Source organism: Nycticebus coucang, chromosome X (genome assembly GCF_027406575.1).
Source record: "Nycticebus coucang isolate mNycCou1 chromosome X, mNycCou1.pri, whole genome shotgun sequence".
NCBI classification, from domain to species: domain Eukaryota; kingdom Metazoa; phylum Chordata; class Mammalia; order Primates; family Lorisidae; genus Nycticebus; species Nycticebus coucang.
In genome coordinates, this window is record NC_069804.1 from 4,569,504 (window position 1) to 4,589,380 (window position 19,877).

At 40.8% G+C, this 19,877-nt stretch overlaps 1 protein-coding gene and 1 non-coding gene across 13 annotated transcripts in view; both read right to left on the reverse strand.

The window, feature by feature from the left end:
* NLGN4X (neuroligin 4 X-linked) overlaps positions 1 to 19,877 on the reverse strand; it is a 363,400-nt gene that overhangs the window by 33,531 nt on the left and 309,992 nt on the right. The window lies entirely within an intron of this gene.
* On the reverse strand, positions 16,679 to 16,740 carry LOC128578799 (U7 small nuclear RNA). Its single transcript, XR_008377914.1, has one exon. It is a non-coding gene; the product is annotated as a U7 small nuclear RNA (small nuclear RNA).

Consider the following 19,877-nt stretch of genomic DNA (forward strand, 5'->3'; position numbering starts at 1 on the left):
ATCCAAACCTCTTTGTGGTGTTTCCATCTCTTAGCGACGCCAGGTTGCCACATTGAAAATGAACCAGAGAGACAGACAGAGGTTACGGAGTTCCTCAGAATGCAGGTGTTTTTATTTATTTATTTTTTTAATTTCCTGAATAGACATTTATTAAGGGCCTTTCTGCCTCCTGCATGGGGTTTGCTGGGAGCGGGTTGCAAGGGTTCTCTCCCTGTCCTCATGGTGCTGGGAGCCTGGCAGGGCTGGGCCATCTTAGGACATATCCGAGCAATCTTGAGGTGTCACTAAGTATGGAAATGCACAGACTCCAGCCCCCACTTCTGAGTCAGGCTCTCTGGGGGTACAATAGATCCCGGAGGAGGCACTAAAAACCAAAAGGAATTTAATGTATATTCGTGATTTGAGCAGCACTGCTGTGGGCAAGCGTTTTTGGAAGCTGTACCTATCAAGGGTTGATATTTTAAGAATAAGCTCAAGCTAATATTTCCTAGGTTCAAATGTGTAGGGCGTCATTACACACAAGGGGAAGGGTCTCCTTTTAGACAGGTGGTCCCAGAGTTGGTACATCAAAGTCGCCTAATGTCATTGGTGAGAATCACAGATCCCGGGTTAAGAAAAAAGCATGGAACCCTCTTTGCTGTCTTCTCTTTTTATGACCAACCCCATTACTGCTCTTTGTAAAACAACAGAAGGAAACGGGAAATGTTTTCTCCTGGCCGAAATAAAAATCCCCCAAACCGAATGTGTGTGTGTGTGTCTCTCTCTCTCTCTGTCTCTCTCTCTCTCTCTTTCTCTCCTTCATCTCCCAGAAATTGTGAAATCAAATTTGTGCTGTAAGGGCATGAAGGTCTCCGGTCTCCAAATATCCGCTTGCCTGGACTACGCTTATTATTTAAAGATCATGCTGGGCGTGGTGGCTCATACCTTTTGCCTCCCAGTGACAAATGTAACTTGTTTTATTTTTGGAAAAGAAGAAAAGTAAAAAGAGGGAGAATGAGTTCCCATGTTTTTACTGCTGACGGATGAGCATAGTTCACAGTAATCTCTAGTTTCAGACATTTAAAAAGAGGATATGAAATATATCCACAAAGAAGTGGTACATGTTACAGAGAATGGCTATGCGGATTATCAGGATCTGATCGTTCCATTATAGATCAGGCACCCTGTACGTTATACACAAACAAAGGACAGTGGACTTTACATGGTCCCAGATACATGAAATATATCCACAAAGAAGTGGTACATGTTACAGACAATGGCTATGCGGATTATCAGGGTCTGATCATTCCATTATATATCAGGCACTCTGTACGTTATACACAAACAAAGGACAGTGCACTTTACATGGTCCCGGATACACTGTCACTGTTTACTATATGTGCCCAAGCATACGATTTCTCAATTAATAACCCCCATGCCTCAAACTGGCTTTCAATGAAGTAAAACTAATATTTAAAACATATTAACATATCCCTTTGTTTCTGTTTATCTGTCTGTAATAAGTTGGCCCCTTTAAACAAGTTTAAAAGTTGGCTCGGCACCTGTAGCACAGTGGTTATGGCACCAGCCACATACACCAAGGCTGGTGGCTCCGAAACTGGCCAGGGCCAGCTAAACAACAATGACAACTGCATCCAAAATAGCTGGGTATTGTGGCCCAGGTGCCTGTAGTTCTGGTTACTTGGGAGGGTGAGGTAGGAGAATTGCTTAAGCCCAAGAGTTGGAGGTTGCTGTGAGCTGTGATGCCATAGCACTCTACTGAGGGTAACATAGTGAGATTCTGTCTCCAAAAAAAAAAAAGAACAAGTTTAAAAGCACAATTCAAGACTTTAAGGACCAAAACCATACCCCCTTGACCATTCCCATAATTGACCTTGTTGGCTTGGAGAAATAGACATTTCTCCAAGTAAGAGCAAATATTCATAAGGGTGTATGACTTCTTAAGACCCTTAAAACCATGTTAGGGTGGGGCAGTGCCTGTGGCTCAAGGAGTAGGGCGTCAGCACCATATACTGGAAGCGGTGGATTCAAACCCAGCTCCAGCCAAAAACTGCCCAAAATAAATAAATAAATAAATAAAAATGCTACGGTGCTTACATCAGTACAGCTCCTGCAACCTGTGTTCACCTTAATTAAAACTGCAGACAGAAGCAAATGATGAAGAGAAAAGAAAGAATTTTGTCTAATTATCCGAGATTAATTTGCATATCTACTAAAATTCCCTACCCTGGGCGGCACCTGTGGCTCAGTGAGTAAGGCGCCGGCTCCATATACTGAGGGTGGTGGGTTCAAACCCGACCTCAGCCAAACTGCAACAAAAAAATAGCCAGGCTTTGTGGCGGGTGCCTGTGGTCCCAGCTATTCGGGAGGCTGAGGCAAAAGAATCACCTAAGCCCAAGAGCTGGAGGTTGCTATGAGCTGTGATGTCACGGCACTCTACCGAGGGTGACACAATGAGACTCTGTCTCTACAAAAAATAATAATAATAATAAAATAAAAAATAAAATCCCCTACCCCGGTGAGGCTTCTGGTCAGCTAAGATAGATCTCTGTCTATAGCAAATTGCCTAGTGTGGAATTATGGCTAATTTTCAACAGGAAGCCTTTGAAACTCAGCATAATGTTCAGCTTCAAAGCCAGATCCCATTACGTTCAATACATTTTTTTTTTCTTTTGTAATGAAATGCTGTAATGTTATACTTCTGATTGCTTTCGGGGAAAATCACAAAAAGAAAAGAAAAATTCTCTAATTGACCACCATATTTAAACAGAAACTTCACAAAGCACCCAATATCTTTATGCAGTAGGCCTTATAATTTATAAAGCTTTTCCACACATGACCTCATAGCTGTGTTCCTGAAACCGAGGTTGTTTTCAGTAACAAATATTTCTAGCGTCCTGGCTTACGTCCACGGCCAAACAGGCATATTATTTTAAAAGCATTGTGTAACACCAAACAGTTGTTTAATAACAGATTTTGCTTCAAGTGGTCATCCGGTATTTCTCTCCTCTCCTGGCCCCAAATGTCACACCTCTTAAACTGGGTTGAAAGATTTTCTGTCCACACTAACTACTGAAGATCTTTTAACAAATATTTATACAGTTCTTAATTGGCTGTTTGGGGGTTAGCGTGTAGGTCTATGTGTTTATAAAATATATAAAGCAATTTTCCTGATACATTCATCTAAACAGATGGCAAATAAACACATTGGACTCTATTTTATAATAAAGTTTTCTGTTTTCTTACATCATTCATTTCTTACCAAAAAAAAAAAAATCAATAAATTTTCCTTTCAAGTAGAAAAAATGCATTACGCATAAAAGAAAATAACAGTTTGTCAACCTTACCCCCCGCCCCCCAAATTTTATGTTTGAGCCCTGGCTCCCAAAGTGGGACTCTGAAATTAATACAAAGTTGCTGGTCAGGGAACTGTGATTTAGCAGCCATGGTGCTAACTGCAACCAAAAAATAGCCGGGCGTTGTGGCGGACGCCTATAGTCCCAGCTGCTCAGGAGGCTGAGGCAGGAGAATCACGTAAGCCCAAGAGTTAGAGGTTGCTGTGAGCTGTGTGAGGCCATGGCACTCTGCTGAAGGCAGTAAAGTGAGACTCTGTCTCTACAAAAAAAAAAAAAGAATGCTTCCTAATTAGGTCTTGTTTTTCTTCCTCCTGTATGTTTAGCAAACTAGTGTTTATGTCACAGGTTTCATTAGATACAGGACGCCATTTGTTGGGAAAAAAGACTCCTAGGAAATTCTCTTATTTCATAACGAATCTCATATGAAGTTATATCTCGCCTAGTACTGTCACCTTCTGTTACCTAAAGAGTAATTGATGATAGCATTGATAGTGATCAATAATACTGATTGATAATCCCACTACTTATAAAAAGATATACCAACTAAGACTTTTGATGGGTATTTTGCAAACCCTTGGAGATCCATTCTTGCCATTTCCTACTGAATTTGAAATTCTACAAAAAAAGAATTTCCTGATATTATTGTTCTGTCTGCATTTGTTAGCTAGAATTCTACTTTTCAGAAATTAATACACTAATGATTCTAATAGGCAGTCTGTATATTGAAAGTAGGGGTAGGAGGAAGTGTGATTCTGTCATTTATCCATATTCAGATAAATGTGATTATGCCCTAGGAATATGACCAATGAGTGCCTGAATCGTTAGATGTTTATAGTTTTCAATGCAGTAACATGTTGTTCTCACAAACAATGCAATTGTCCCACTGTGATCTTCCCGTTAACTTTTGGATCCTTATTTTACACACACACACACACACACACACAGACATGTCCGTGTGTGTACGCACAACCAACTCATTAAAAATAGTTGTTAAAAGACCTTCTTGATGTTCTTTGAGAATGTAAATTTATAGCCAGGAAGATACATTGTTTCTGCAATCAATTACAAAATTATCAAGATGATACATAAAGGATAAAAGATTATATGGGACAGAAAGAAGATACCGTAGGAAAGGGAATCCAGACAGACAGTTCACAGCTACTATGTTTTATGTCCCTAGAATAGTTGCAGAGAGAAACAAAAATGCCCGCACAAAACGGCTCTTAAATCCCGGCAGCCAAATTTGATCTGCTGTACTTCTGGTAACATCTCCAGAAAAGTACCAGAGCAACCTGTCTGTCAACAAACTTGAAGAGAAATCGTTAGGTGTGATGTCTGGAGCTGAGCCCACAGCAAATATTTCTGCACTGTAGGTTTTTCTAAGAGATGGTTGGCATAGCCGAGTCAACACCATTCTTGCTGACCTCCTCGTAAAAGTTCCAGGGGAGGCATGAGTCCAGGTCAAGGACAATGTACATTCATTTGCGCAGCACTGAGGCCAATCCTTTAAAAAATGGACTGCTCCCGGTATGAGTCTGTGCCACCTCCAAGGAGACGGCTGTCACCAATCATGGGTATTCTAGTCAATATATCTGAAAGACTTACACAGAGTTCTCTTTCAATTTTCTGCAAGTTCGACTTGTCATTTCTTACACGCAGATATCTCAGCTGTCACCTACAACTCAGCATGCTCCATATTTATTTTTTTCTTTTGGAGACAGAGTCTCACTCTGTGCCCTAGGTGGAGCGCCATGGTGTTATCGGAGCTCACAACAACCTCAACTCCTGGGCTCAAGGGATCCCTCTTGCCTCAGCCTCTCATGTAGCCAGGAGTACAGGCACCTGCCACAACACTTAGTTTTTTTCGTTTGCAGTACAGACCAGATCTTGCTTTTGTTCAGGCTGGTCTTGACCTCTGCAGCTCAGGTGATCCACCTGCTTCGGCCTCCCAGAGTGCTGGTGAGATTATAGGCGTGAGCCACCACACACAGCCAGCATGCTCTCTATTGAACTAAACATTTTTATATCCTTCAAAATAGTTTTCTTTTTTTTTTTGCAGTTTTTGGTCAGGCTGGGTTTGAACCTGCCACCTCCGGTATATCAGGGTGGCGCCCTACTCCTTGAGCCACAGGCGCCACCCCAAACTTGTTTTCTTTACTCCTTCTTGTATTGACATATCACTATGAGGTACACAACTACACAGGTGAGAACATTTGAATTCATATCTTTGTCAGGGCTTCTCCTCCCAGAATCCCAGTATTTGGTTAACGTTTGGGGTACGTTGATTTTTACCCTATAAATTGTCACAATCATCATCTCTTTCTACCATTTCCATGCCCATCTGCATATCCAGGGCAAAGATCTTTATTTTTGTTAAAAAACTGCCTGACAACTCCCTCTGGGTCTAAACTTTTCAGAATACCCACGATTTCTTCCCCGTCCTTATGCCAAATCTCGCTTAAAATTTATTTTGCTCAGAAAGCTTTACTGGTGGTGTTATACAAATAAGATAAAAAATCCTAGACTTGTCTCTAAAAGCCATACACACAACTCTTTTTTTTTTATCTAACATTTGTTTAATACTCTTTCTTTCCTCAATCAGTTTAGTCGTATAAACTATGTTCAGATATTTATACTATGTCTATTTCACACTTTCATCGCAAAGGTGCTAGACAAATGAATAAACGTCCTCTTCCTGGGTGACAGGTGGCCTCGGAAAAGACATCTCTCTTCCAAGTAATCGTGTGTCTAGTGCAGGGATGATTTGAGCATGAAGCCTTTTCCCAGGGAGGGGAGGGAGCTTTAGAATATGATAGAGGCGTTTGCATTTTATAATGGTGTATTAATAATTTACAGTTTTTTTGCTAGAGTCATTTATCTTTCAATAGGCAACAATAGAGGTTTTGACATGTTATTTATTAATAGTACAGTCATAACTTGTTTACCAAGAATGTGTAGCTGGCTTTCCATGGCGATGGGATCCATGTGAAAACAAAGTTCCCAAGCCTCAGCAAACCCCCCTCCCTATCTGCCCTAGGCGGTGAGACGGCACTCAGAGATCTGTACTGATGTTGAACTGAGAATCCTCTTTCAAGTGACATCACCTTAGCCCTGTCATAAAGTTACAGAAAACTCCTTTTTCATTCCACTGATTAATACGCCAAGAGGAAAATACAATCTCGATATTTGCGAAGCTTTGTTTAAAATAGACAAGCTTGTCCGTTTTGAAAGAAATTCTGCATAAGACGTTTTACGAAACTAGTAAATATGAATCTTGGTTTAATACAGACCTTGCTACATGCTATAATATTTTATAACATATAAAATATATCTATTTCACATTTTATGTTTATATATAAAATTTTATAAGATATAAAATATAATCAATGTTGCAGATATATATATATAAAAACACCTTAAGTTGTAGGGATATGTATATCTATATCTCCTTCAAATTTATATATATGTGTGTGTGTGTGATTTATATATCGAATATATACTTACAATGCATATATACACATGTATGTGTATATATTATATATATATATTCCTACAACATCAGGAGTACTTAAATATATATATATATATATATATACAACATTGATCTTCGAAAAAGATTTCATTTAAGCTGATATGCATCAGCAAGAAATTGTTTTGTAATGTAGGGAAAATAAATATCTTTTCTTCCCATCTTACGGTCATGGATGAGACCCCCATAACAAAAGGTAGTTTAATAAGAGGAAAGAATACACATTTATTTACAAAGAAGGCTGGGTGCAGTGGCTCACACCTGTAATACTAACACTCTAGGAGGCCAAGGCAGGTGGATTGCCCTGGGCTCAGAAGTTGGAGAACAGCCTCAGCCAGAGCTCGACCTTGTCTTTACAAAAAGAAGCCGGGCATTGTGGTGGGCACCTGAAGTCCCAGCTACTTGGGAGGCTGAGGCAAGAGAATCACTGGAGCCCAAGAGTTGGAGGTTGCTGTGAGCTGTGAGCTGTGATGCCACAGCACTCTATCAAGGGCCAGAAAGTGAGACTCTGTCTCAATAAAAATATATAAATAAATGAATAAATATTTACAAAGAAGTTTTGAGTAGCTTAGGAACCTTCACAAGCAATGAAGGTAAAATAGGTAAACTTGTGCATTTTTATGCTTATGTTTGGTTGATGAAGAGTGGATATTCTTGGTCAAGAGAACCAATGTTGGGCATGAAGTCAGGTGACCTTAGCCAGGCCAGGGTGTTCAGATTCTCCTGGGAGTCAGGTGTCTTCAGAGATAAGGATGCCCCTTTCCTCCAGGTGTGGGAAGGGCACCTCTCATGTGAGGGCCTTACCTCGTGCTTCCAGGGAGAAGGGGAGGAGGAAGGTGGGAGAGGCCTCCCTGCTCCCTTCCTCAAGAGCTGAAGTGCCATATTTTGGGATATTACGTCCCCCGATGAACACTCATTAAGCAAGCTTGTCTCTGTAGCATAGGTGGAGAGAAATGAATTCTTAGTTCAAAATACTGCAGATAGACAGTTTATGAGAGAGTCACCAGAAGTTAGCCAACAGGTGTCAATCGAGCCTTCTGGTGACGTCAGAGAAGTCTATGTAGTTCCACTCAAACGGTGACGGGGAGCCAGCAAGGATTTCACTGAGGAGCAGGCAAACACACAAATTCTCATATTTCTATTCTCCCCAACTACAGAATCTGAAGTAGGGAACATGGTGCTGGGAATGTGTGTTTCTGCAACAAAGCTGCCTGGGGTTCTGATAAGCATAAAAGCATAGCTAACATCCAGGCAGCCTGTACTGAGCGGAGGAAACACCATAACCCAGGGTGATCGGTTCACAAGAATATATTTCTAAGATACTTCAAAAACCAATTTATTCTGCACAAGTATCTCTAGACTTGCAAATAAATATGACTATTTATATTCTGTGCAGCTCAAGGAAACAGGGGACTCCCTCCTCCCTAGGATTCCTGCAATAAACAAATCTGACATGGATAGAAGGTCTCTAGGAATGAAAGAGTAATTATTCACCAATCTAGGAAGAATGGTTTTATCTCAATGGCAGGATAAAAGAAATTGGCTCCCAAATATATTCATGCCCTTTCAAATTACTGTCCATCCTCCTTCACTATTGCCGTGTTTCCTAATGCATTCCGGTGTTCCCGATCCTATGGTTTTATCCCTGTCTGTTTGCCAAATTTCTTTAAATATCTAGGTCAACTACCATGTATCATGAAAGGCTGTCATTGCAACCAGTATCCATCACTCAAACCATACTCAGGGATTATATGTTGTCTATTCTAACACACCAAGAGTAAGTAATGTAATTCCATTACAAATTAGTAGATGGATATAGTTATATCCTTGTGGGGGGAGAGATAAGTCAAGTTTGCTCTTTGTAGCTCATCACAAGTCTTTGGTTAAACATCCACATGGCAGTCAAAAATACATCCAGGGATTCTAATACACACACCTTTCACTCCCTAGTTGTTTTTTCTTTATGAATCGTTTAATAATTTGGGGTCTTGACTCATAGCAATGATATATGATGACAAAAGAATGATTAGACATTCAGAACCCCAGCACTGAGAAATTGCCCCTGGAACATTTGGGACTCCTTTCAGAGACACATCAAAGCCCTTTGGAAAGTTCTAGACAAGTGATGAAATAGGGCCAGGCATGCTGGCTCACGCCTGTAATCCCAGCACTCTGGGAGGCCAAGGTGTGTGGGTTGCGTGAGCTCAGGAGTTCAAGACCAGCCTGAGCAAGAATGAAACCCCGTCTCTACTAAAAATAGAAAAACTAGCCAGGTGTGGGGGGAGGTACCTGTAGTCCCCGCTATATGCGAAGCTGAGACAGGGGGATCACTTGAGCCCAAGAGTTTGAGGTTGCTGTGAGCTAGGATGGCACCAGGGCACTGTGCCTACAGGAACAGAGTCTCAAAACCAAAAAAAAAAAAAAAAGTGATGCACTAATAAGAATTTAAATGGCATTCTCTGGGTGATTTTTTTAACTGAGATATTATCAACTCCCTACAACTGCTGAGGTCTGTAGAGATGAAATGAGAGGGTGGCACCTGTGGCTCAAAGGGGTAGGGCACTGGCCCCATATACCGGACGTGGTGGGTTCAAACCCAGCCCTGATCAAAAACTATAAAAAAGAAGAAAAAAGAAATGAAATGAGGTACCCAAGATTCAAACACGCCACCTTCTCCATCCACTGTATTCAAAGTGGGGAAGCAGATGGGGGCACAGATTTTTTTGGAAGGTGTAGAACTATACACGATGTAGGATAAAAAGTAATACTAACACAAAGAAGGCATTTTTACTTCTTTTGAGATGGAAAATAGAACAAGAAGAATGTTTGCTGCCCCCAAATTTGACTTTGAGAAGCTACAGGAGCTTAAGGAAAGACAGATTGCCTGAGACAACATCCATGTAACATAATGAAGTTAGCAAAGGCACACCAACTCTCAGACTGTGCTTGGGATGATAAAACTGTCCCAACACTTACACAGTTTCCAGCACTAGGATGCATATCTAACTATGCAATCTAAATATGCAAATGAAATTAGGCCAGTACCTTTATCTAGGTAGAGAAATTTGTGGGTTTTACTCAATAAGAGAGATGCAGAGAAATGTAACAGGTACACCCTCTACAAAAGCGTGATTCCACTTTCCAGTTTCAGAAAGTACTAAACACGTTGCGGTGTCCCTGTAGGGCAAGATTCTATTTACCCCTGAACGGAAAGACTACAGCTCCAAGAGGGAGTCTCAGGAACGTACCACTCAGTGAAAAGTGCCAGTTGAAGTACAATAAATAATGATTATATTTATAAAAAGACTGAAACCAGACCACAGAATACAGTCTTGGGGATTAAGCTGAGAGTGACATTTTTGTAGAAATCAACTATTAGTAAAAGAAGGAGTTAATAAATGAGATTCGGTAAGGTTGTTGCCCTTAGGGTAGGTTCAAAGGAATATAATTTATAAAAGGAACAGGGAGGGATCAAGAAATTTTCATCGTGTTCTAATTTTAATTCAGGTTCTGTACAGAAAAATGTTCATTTAATTATTCATGTCCACATATGAAACATTCTCTAATAAGAAGGAAATGGAAAGAAAAGATTAAAATTCTTTCAGAAAATTGGAACCAGCATGGCGCAAAGCAGCTACAGATATCAAAAAGATACATCCTTTCAGTAATTTTAGGTCAACGCCAGCAGATTAACAACCTGCAGTCACTGACCTGAGATTTGCTAATTCTAAAAACGTGGATGAATTTGAGTTTGTGGTCTGGTCACAGATAAGCATTGAAATAATTGTTTTTTTCTGGAATGAAGAAAATTATATGAGTCCTAATTCTTCCCAGTCTCGGGCTAAATGAGATCTTTCATTAACTAGAACAAATTAATCTAAATAATTAAGTCTCCATTAATATTTATAAAGGCGTTTGTGGAACCAGTTTTTTTTTTTTTTTTTTTTTTTAATAGCTAATGGTCTATTGTTCTCAGTTGCCGAGTCTGGAGAAATCATGACTTGCTATAAATTTTACTTGTGGTTTTCAGATACCACTGAACATCTCAGCGGTGTTTTGCAAGAAAGTCCAGAGCTTTCTCTCCTGAGGGTTCTCACGTATTATCTATGTTACTAAAGCTGGTATAAAGAACTTACTCCAATTGCAAATACAGCTAAAAGATTGAGCTTCCAAAGGAATTCCCCTGTGTGTGCAAAACTCTTTTAACGGAAGAGCGTGTTTATTATTATTTTAACAGAGTCAAAGCTCGTTTCAGAAAGAGAACTGCCTTCCAGAGAATTCTTTGTTAAATATGAGTGGCAGAAGGGAAAACACCAAAGTAAAAAAAAGAGATTTTAAATATGTTCGAGCAACACCACCAGGTTTGGTGAGTTGAAGGACAAACGATTTTGAAGAAAAAGAAAACCCGGTGTTGGGATAACTGAAAAGACTCCAGGAGATGTTCAATTTAGATTTGTTTTCCCATCCCTGTGATGAAATGGTCCATGTAATAAACACCACACACACACACACACACACACACACACACACATTGGCACCCGTTGAGTAAGTTAAAGAATCCTGTCGGCGGCTTGGTGCCTGTAGCTCAGCAGCTAGGGCAGCAGCCACACACACAGGGGCTGATGGGGTCAAACCCGGCCCAGGACAGCTAAACAACAATGACAACTACAACAAGAGCATTGTGGCCGGTGCCTGTCGTCACAACTACTTGGGAGGCTGAGGCAAGAGAATCGCTTAAGCTCAAGAGGCTGAGGTTGCTGTGAGCTGTGACCCCACAGCACTCCACTGAGGGTGACATAGTGAAACTCTGTCTCAAAAAAAAAAAAACAATGTTGGTTATCAGAGGTGGATAGCATACCATCTATAAATGAAAGTGGAGAAATGAACAATATTCACTAGCGCTCTCCAACCATCCTTGTCGAAACTTGGCAGGGATATCTGGGGAGGGCTTTGGAATGTCACAGGGAGTGAAGTTCAGATTTATGCCCATGATATTTGTCATCTCTATCCGCTGTGAGATTGTTAGGTCCAGAGAGACCAGCATGGGTGACTCTTGCAAATATCTCGAACCCTTGAAAGCTCCCTGGTACAGATAAGTCACAGTTGTACATGTGGGTTTTCAGGGGCTGGGAAGCCGACGGTGATCTCTTGATAATGTGATTGTGTAACTGGAGATATCAGGGTGCAGTCACATACAGAGACCAAGGGTGAACTTTGCAAATCCTTGTTCTCCAGTTCTTGTCTTTTTTCCAAAAATATGTCAGGAGTTTTTTCTTTTCTTTTTTTTTTATTATTTTATTATTTAGGGAGTTTTTTCATCTTGGCAGTGTCTGCAATGTGGCTGCGCAGCTGCAAACCCCAAGTCCACTCTTGAGGACTGAGACAGGCTTATCCTGGAGATCAGGACAGCGACAGACAGTTTTAAGGTCAGGTCTGTGGCTGGGCAGGCTCAGAGTCTGGGTTCCAATTCGAGTTCACATTTGCGGTTTTTGACTGGGGCCGGGTTTGAACCCACCACCTCCGGCATATGGGCCTGGTGCCCTACTCCTTTGAGCCACAGGTGCCGCCCGAGTGAAAATACATTTTGAGCCTATGGATGGATCCCAGTCTGGGCTGCTCTTTTGCAGTTCAAGGATCAAGAAGTGAAGGACAGAGGCAAAGAGTTGAAAAGCAGGGACCTGGGGTGTGGATGGGTTTCAGATTTCAGGACAAGATGGGATTCAGGTGAGATTCAGGCTCAGGTCCCAGGAAGGTGAGATCTGTCATTAGATGTCACGTTACAGTGGAGTGGCCTTGACCCCTGTGGACAGATGCCTTTTAAATTCAGTAATTTAGCCAATTTACCCGATGGAATACAGATGCCTTGATCTCTTGGTAGTTAAGAATGCAAATTAATGGGATCCCAAGATAAGCCCATTTGGAGCTGCAGATATTTGGGTGTGTGTTGTGTGTGTGTACATTTCACTGTTGATCTTAAAGCTTAGTTTTGTAATATACGTGGTGTCCACAAAGTTCACGTGCATTTTTAAAAATAGGCAACTATTTTCAATTGCACACAAACTTTATGAACACCGTGTATAACCCAGTTATATAGAGACATTGTAGGATGTGGGTAGACGCATTTCCCAAGTTTTTTCTAGACCTGGGAGAGGTACAGATTAGAGGTGGGGCCAGCAGATGTATCCCCCATATGGAGTACGGAGCAGAAAGGCAAATACGTTCACCCAAGAACTCTGGGCTGTTTCCAGGATGGGAAGGGCCTGAAAGGAAATTTGCAAAACACTGCACACAGCAGAGATAAGAGTACAGATTTATTATTATTTTTTTATTATTAAATCATAGCTGTGTACATTAATGCACATTAATGTATGGGGCACCATACACTGGTTTTATAGATTGTTTGACACATTTTCATCACACTGGTTAACATAGCCTTCCTGGCATTTTCTTAGTTATTGTGTTAAGAGATTTATATTCTACATTTACTAAGTTTCACATGTACCCTTGTAAGATGCACCGCAGGTGTAATCCCACCAATCACCCTCCCTCTGCCCACCACCCCACTCCTTCACCTCCCTTTCCCCCTTCCCCGTATTCTTAGGTTATAATTGGATTATAGCTTTCATGTGAAAGCCATAAATTAGTTTCATAGCAGGGCTGAGTACATTGGATACTTTTTCTTCCATTCTTGAGATACTTTACTAAGAAGAATATGTTCCAGCTCCATCCATGTAAACATGAAAGAGGTAAAGTCTCCATCTTTCTTTAAGGCTGCATAATATTCCTTGGTGTACATATACCACAATTTATTAATCCATTCGTGGATCGATGGGCACTTGGGCTTTTTCCATGACTTAGCAGTTATAAATTGGGCTGCAATAAACATTGTGGTACAAATATCTTTGTTATGATGTGATTTTTGGTCTTCTGGGTATATACCTGGTAGATGAATTATAGGATTGAATGGCAGATCTTTGTAGATCCCTAAGTGTTCTCCAAACATCTTTCCAAAAGGAATGTATTAATTTGCATTCCCACCAGCAGTGTAGAAGTGTTCCCTTTTCTCCACATCCATGCCAACATCTCTGGTCTTGGGATTTTGTGATATGGGCTAATCTTACTGGAGTTAGATGATATCTCAAAGTAGTTTTGATTTGCATTTCCCTGATGATTAAAGATGATGAGCATTTTTTCTTATGTCTGTAGGCCGTGCGCCTGTCTTCTTCAGAGAAGTTTCTCTTCGAGTCCCTTGCCCAGCCTACGATGGGATCACTTGTTCTTTTCTTGCTTATACGTTTGAGTTCTCTGTGGATTCTGGTTATTCAACCTTTGTCAGAGACATAACCTGCAAATATCTTCTCCCATTCTGAGGGCTGTCTGCTTGCTTTACTTACTGCATTCTTGGCTGTGCAGAAGCTTTTTAGTTTGATCAGGTCCAGTCTGTAAATACGTAAATTTGGGAGTGCAAAAATATTTAAAATAGACATAGCGTGAAAAACGGAACCCGTGTGCTAGGGCAAACCCACACTCACACACAATCTCTGCAGCTCCAAATGGGCTGGTCTTGGGCGAGCGTTAATTTGCAATCTTAGCTACAAAGAGGTCAGGCTGTGTGGAGCCCACCAAGTAAACTGGCTAAATTTAGTGTATTACAAAGCGTCCATTGCCTGATGTCTTTGGTGCCCCCCCCAAACTACCTCTTATTAATTCATCCCATCCCATGCTGAATTTTATTATGGTTACTACCCTTCTGTATCTCTGCCTCGTAAAAATATGCATAGGTTATTCACTTTTTCCTTTTCGACCTCTTTCTAATTACGATTTTAACTCATAATACAAGGGTGAAGCCTCCTATGCAGCATTCCAGACCGAAAATAACACAAGAAAAATTAATGTCAGGGAAAAAATAAATCTAAAATAATTTGGCTTACCTAGCAACATTAACTGTTCCAGGATGCAACTTGCCCTATTTTTAACAACTTGCAGGCTCTTTCTGTTTAGATATTAATATTGTTTTTTGAATGTCAGTCCTAGGCCTAAATTTCTTGCCCAGGTATGACAGCATTGAGATACTAATGAAAGCCCAAATCCCCCGGGGAATGGGCAAGAATGTGTTGAAAAATAGAAAATGTCATGTCATCACATTTAGTACCCGGGCTCGGTGATTGGGAAGGTTACTGATCAGACAGTGCTGCAATATTAAATACGCTGGCATCTTTGTTTTACATACATTGATCATACAGTATTAAGAACTATGTTTCACATCATACAGTATTAAGAACTGTGTTTCACATTTCACATTTAAAATCTCACATTTCTAATACTGATTTATAGAAATAAAGCCGTACTTTATGAGGATTAAATCAGTGCCTATAACTTTATTTTAAATTTACTCTCTATCTTAAACCAGTGGCGGTTTATAAAAAACACTTTTGTATTTTATAATAACATTCTTCTTAAAAATTCCTATTTTAGTGAAATTCTTCATTGAACTGCAATTTAAGGGAGATTTTTTGAGAATTAAGAAGAGGACTCCAAGCCTGCCTTCTATGGCATGTTCCATTTACTGTGTTACAAGAAGCTAATTTTGTTGTCTGGAGTTGAATTACCTAATAGCTACGTTGGCGCTAATAAATGAGAAAAATGGTAGAATCATATCCTTGTGAAGATTTAGTGCCGCAAAGCGTTTCCATTAGTGTTCAGTATACTAAAAGAGATATATAACAAAGTGACATGGCCTAGTTCTATTTTCTTAAATTTTTTCTTTCTTTTTTTTTTTTTTTTTTACTTAGCTGAGCAAAATAGGCTCTATATTGAGAAATTACTTTAAAACACCTTCTTCCATCATTCTATTATAACCTATCAGGGCACCGAGAAGCTGTTAAAGTATAAAGAACTAAAATAATAAATCACCAAGGCAAGGTTATTGCTTGAAAAGTCTGCCTGAGATGGCAGGTGTCAGGGAAAAACTCACAGTTAGAAATAAAGGTAAAAGGTTGGTTATACAGCTTTTGTTGGTCTGGATGTTATAATGTCATGCTAACTTCTTCATGTGTTGGTGTGTTATTTACAGACGATTTCATGTTCAAAGCAATATTTCCTAATAATTTCCAATTAAAAGTACCAGAGTAGCCTAACCAAGAGCCCCAATCAGTAAATGAATTCAAATAAAAACAAACACTGGAAAATTTACAGGAGTCAGACTGATTTTCCCTAAGGAACTATTCTTACTGAACTATCACATACCGTAAAAATCACATTAAATAAAATAAGTTGAGAAAAATGTGGAAGAAAACTGCCAAGTGATTCTGAATTTTGGTAAGGAAACATTGTAAGTATTAACAGTGTGGACATCAGAGCAGCAGATTAGAATGAAAAATAAAAAGTCATTGAGTCTTTCTACCTAAGACTACAAGACACCCAAAGAACCAAATCATCTCCGAAGGTCTTACATGTTTGGGTTTTTTGTTTGTTTGTTTGTTTTTTTGGAGTCTGAAGCTGTCACCCGGGGTACAGTGCTGTGGCATCACAGGTCACATCAACCTCCAACTCTTGAGCGTAAGTGATCCTCTTGCCTCAGCCTCCCAAGTAGCTGGGACTACAGGCGCCCACCACAACACCCGGCTATTTTTTGGTTGTAGTTGTTATTATTGTTTGGCAGGCCCGAGCTGGATGTGAACCCACCAGCTCTGGTGTATGTGGCTGGTGCCCTAGCTGCTTGAGCTACAGGCGCCGAGCCTGATGAAGTGTTTTTAAAATTTATGGTTGATAATGGCATTTCAGTTATTTTTTATTGGATTTTCCAGTGAAAAGTAGAAAACCTGCTAGACAAATTCTAAAAGAGATGTGACACTAGTTTTTTTTTGTTTGTTTGTTTTGAGACAAAGTCTCACTATGTAGCCCTCAGTAGAGTGGTGTTACGTCATAGCTCACAGCAACCTCAAACTCTTGGGCGTAAGTGATCCTCTTGCCTCAGTCTCCCAAGTAGCTGGGACTACAGGCGCCCACCACAACACCCAGCTATTTTTTGGTTGTAGTTGTTATTATTGTTTGGCAGGCCCGGGCTGGATTTGAACCTGCCAGCTCTGGTGTATGTGGCTGGCACCTTAGCCACTAGAGCCACAGGCTCCAAGCCTTACTTTATTGTTTGATGTGATTAAGAACTGATTAAAAATTCAAAAATCAACCAATGGCTGCTTTACAAAAATGCATCCACCTCAACAATGGTTGAAAATAGAGGAAGGGAAAAGATAAGATTGGAATTTAAGATCACATTCACTCAGTAAGGTCAGATGAAAATGGCATAGTAATTGAAAAAACTAAAATAACAATTTCTATATCATTAGAGCGAATCAATTTCCGAGTGCAGGATTTTGAGCAAACAGGAAGCTCTTAAGTGATGAAAATATTTCTGTGTGTTGAGTTTTCTAAATGAAAGAGAACAGATCACTTGGGGTGGTGGGTGGCCACATCAGACAGGAGATAATGTTCCCTGATGATATAGGCAGCATTCCTTGAAGATTATAATTTAGACTGGTCGACTGGCAAGGGCATGAAATTAATGTCAATGTGGTTCTTAATTAGGCTTTTCCTGCAGGAGCTCTGTGAGTGAGCAGAGGAGAATACGGTAAGAAGAATTATAAAGACATCCCCCCAAGATTCCTATCCCCACAGCAATTAAATCAAACACGAATCCAGGGACTTTTGTGAATTGCCTTTGTAGATATAATTAGGGTCAGCAGAGGGCCAAAGTCAAGGAATTTTGATTATCCTAAAATATCCAATTTGAGGTTATGTAATATAACAATGTAACCCTTAAAAGCAAAAAAAAAAAAGTTGGGGAGGGCGGCACCTGTGGCTCAAAGGAGTAGGGCGCTGGCGCCATATGCCGGAGGTGGCGGATTCAAATCCAGCCTTGGCCAAACACTGCAAAAAAAAAAAAAAAAAAAAAGTGGGGGGGGGATAATTGGTCATGGAGAGGAAGAAAACTGGCACAAAGGGGTGTCAGAGAAATTCGAAGCATTAGAAGCTGCCATGTTGGCTTTGAAGATGAACCCAAGCATCGCTGGGGTTCCCAACTTCAATGGCCTCTGAGTGAAGGATTTTCCAGTTTCTTGGGGATCACTGGAAGAAAAGAATTTCGGGACACACTATGTGAAGCAAAGCAAGCAGCTTTTTATGGGAAGATTGAAAGTGAAAGGGTGCTCTGGAGAAAGCAGAGCAGCTTGAAAATAGCAGGTGCACCACTGGCTTTTGGTCTTTTTAAGTCTAGTGAATTGAGAGCAGGAACAGTCAAGGATTAAAGCTTAGCTTTTACTAAGAATTAGGGAACTAATTCCTGGACTTGAGTTCCTTTCCATTCTCATACTTTATGTGGTTGTGGTTGTGTCATGGGGATTTCAAGGGCGGAGACATTACAACCACAGGGAAATGATAAAGTATTAGCCCAAGTTTAGGTAAAGGAACCAAAACAGCTGACAAGCTGGTTGAAGCTGGTCCTTGTTTGCGCTCATCAACCCGCCTTCGTTAAACACCTGCTCCCACTCTGCAAGTCCCTGCCTCCCTGCCTCAAACTGTAACATCCAAGAAACCCAAACCCACCCTCAGGCAGTCCCATCAAAGAAATAAGAAACCCCGGGTGGCGCCTGTGGCTCAGTCGGTAAGGCGCCGGCCCCATATACCGAGGGTGGCGGGTTCAAACCCGGCCCTGGCCAAACTGCAACCAAAAAATAGCCGGGCGTTGTGGCGGGCGCCTGTAGTCCCAGCTACTCGGGAGGCTGAGGCAAGAGAATCGCTTAAGCCCAGGAGTTGGAGGTTGCTGTGAGCTGTGTGATGCCACGGCACTCTACCGAGGGCCATAAAGTGAGACTCTGTCTCTACAAAAAAAAAAAAAAAAGAAATAAGAAACCCCAACTACATAAAAATGAGTTCAGCCAACCACCCACATTTTCCTGGAAGTGAATTCATCCCTGAAGGCTCCAGTAACCAAACCTTGTTCTGCCAACATACAGGTTTCGGCTTTGAGAGACTCTGTGAAACCATCCAACTTATTCAGACTTCAGAGCCGCAGACCTGTGAGATACTCAATGTGTGGGTTTTAAGCTGTGACATGTGGGGCAATTTGTTACAGCAACAATAAGAAACTAAATACGAGGGATTTATAGGCTGTGGAAATTCCCTGGATGACCTTCAAGTTGCACAGGAAGAGATCTGAACAAGTGGAGGATCTGTTGAGTATGCTCCAGAAACATACTTTTGTGAAGCCTCTGATTCTTCGTTCCCACTAGGCGGTGAATTTTCCTTCTAACCTGAAGAGCAGGAGTGACTGTGTCTTCCTGTGTTACCATGCCCTCCTTCCTAACACAGACGCCCTCACTAATAACGAATTAGGGTAGAATGGTCTCATTATCATTTGATTGTTGGAGAAAACAACGACACCTTTCAAAGGACAGAAAGGTTTGGGAATAAAACATAATCGTGGGCCCCACCGTAGACCATAAAGCTCGAAAAGGTAGGATTCCACATCTTTTCCACTTGCAGATGGTAACTAGACATTCAATAAAGAGCCCCCCATAGTCCCAGCTACTCAGGAGGCTGAGGCAAGAGAATCGCTTAAACCCAAGAGTTTGAGGGGTGACGCCACGACACTCTACCCAGGACGACAGAGTGAGACTCTGTCTCAACAAAAAAAAGTAAAATAAAGAGTCCCCCACCTCCATTTGGAGGCCACCCCCTCTGTCACACCAACTTTCAATTTCAAATAATCAAGGGCACCTCGCTCAGGCCACCCAGTTCATTCCTGAATTTTCTGTTCCATTATGATGCAAAGAGTTGCTTTCTATCAGTGGAACCCAGAGTGAACTAGCTTCCTCCATTACAGAATTTAAAAACAACAGTATCTTCAAGACACATGAGCCAACATCAGCTCCTAGGCCATAAAGCAGAGACCTGTTGAAAATTCTTAGTAACTAAAAAAGAAAAATTCTTAGCAA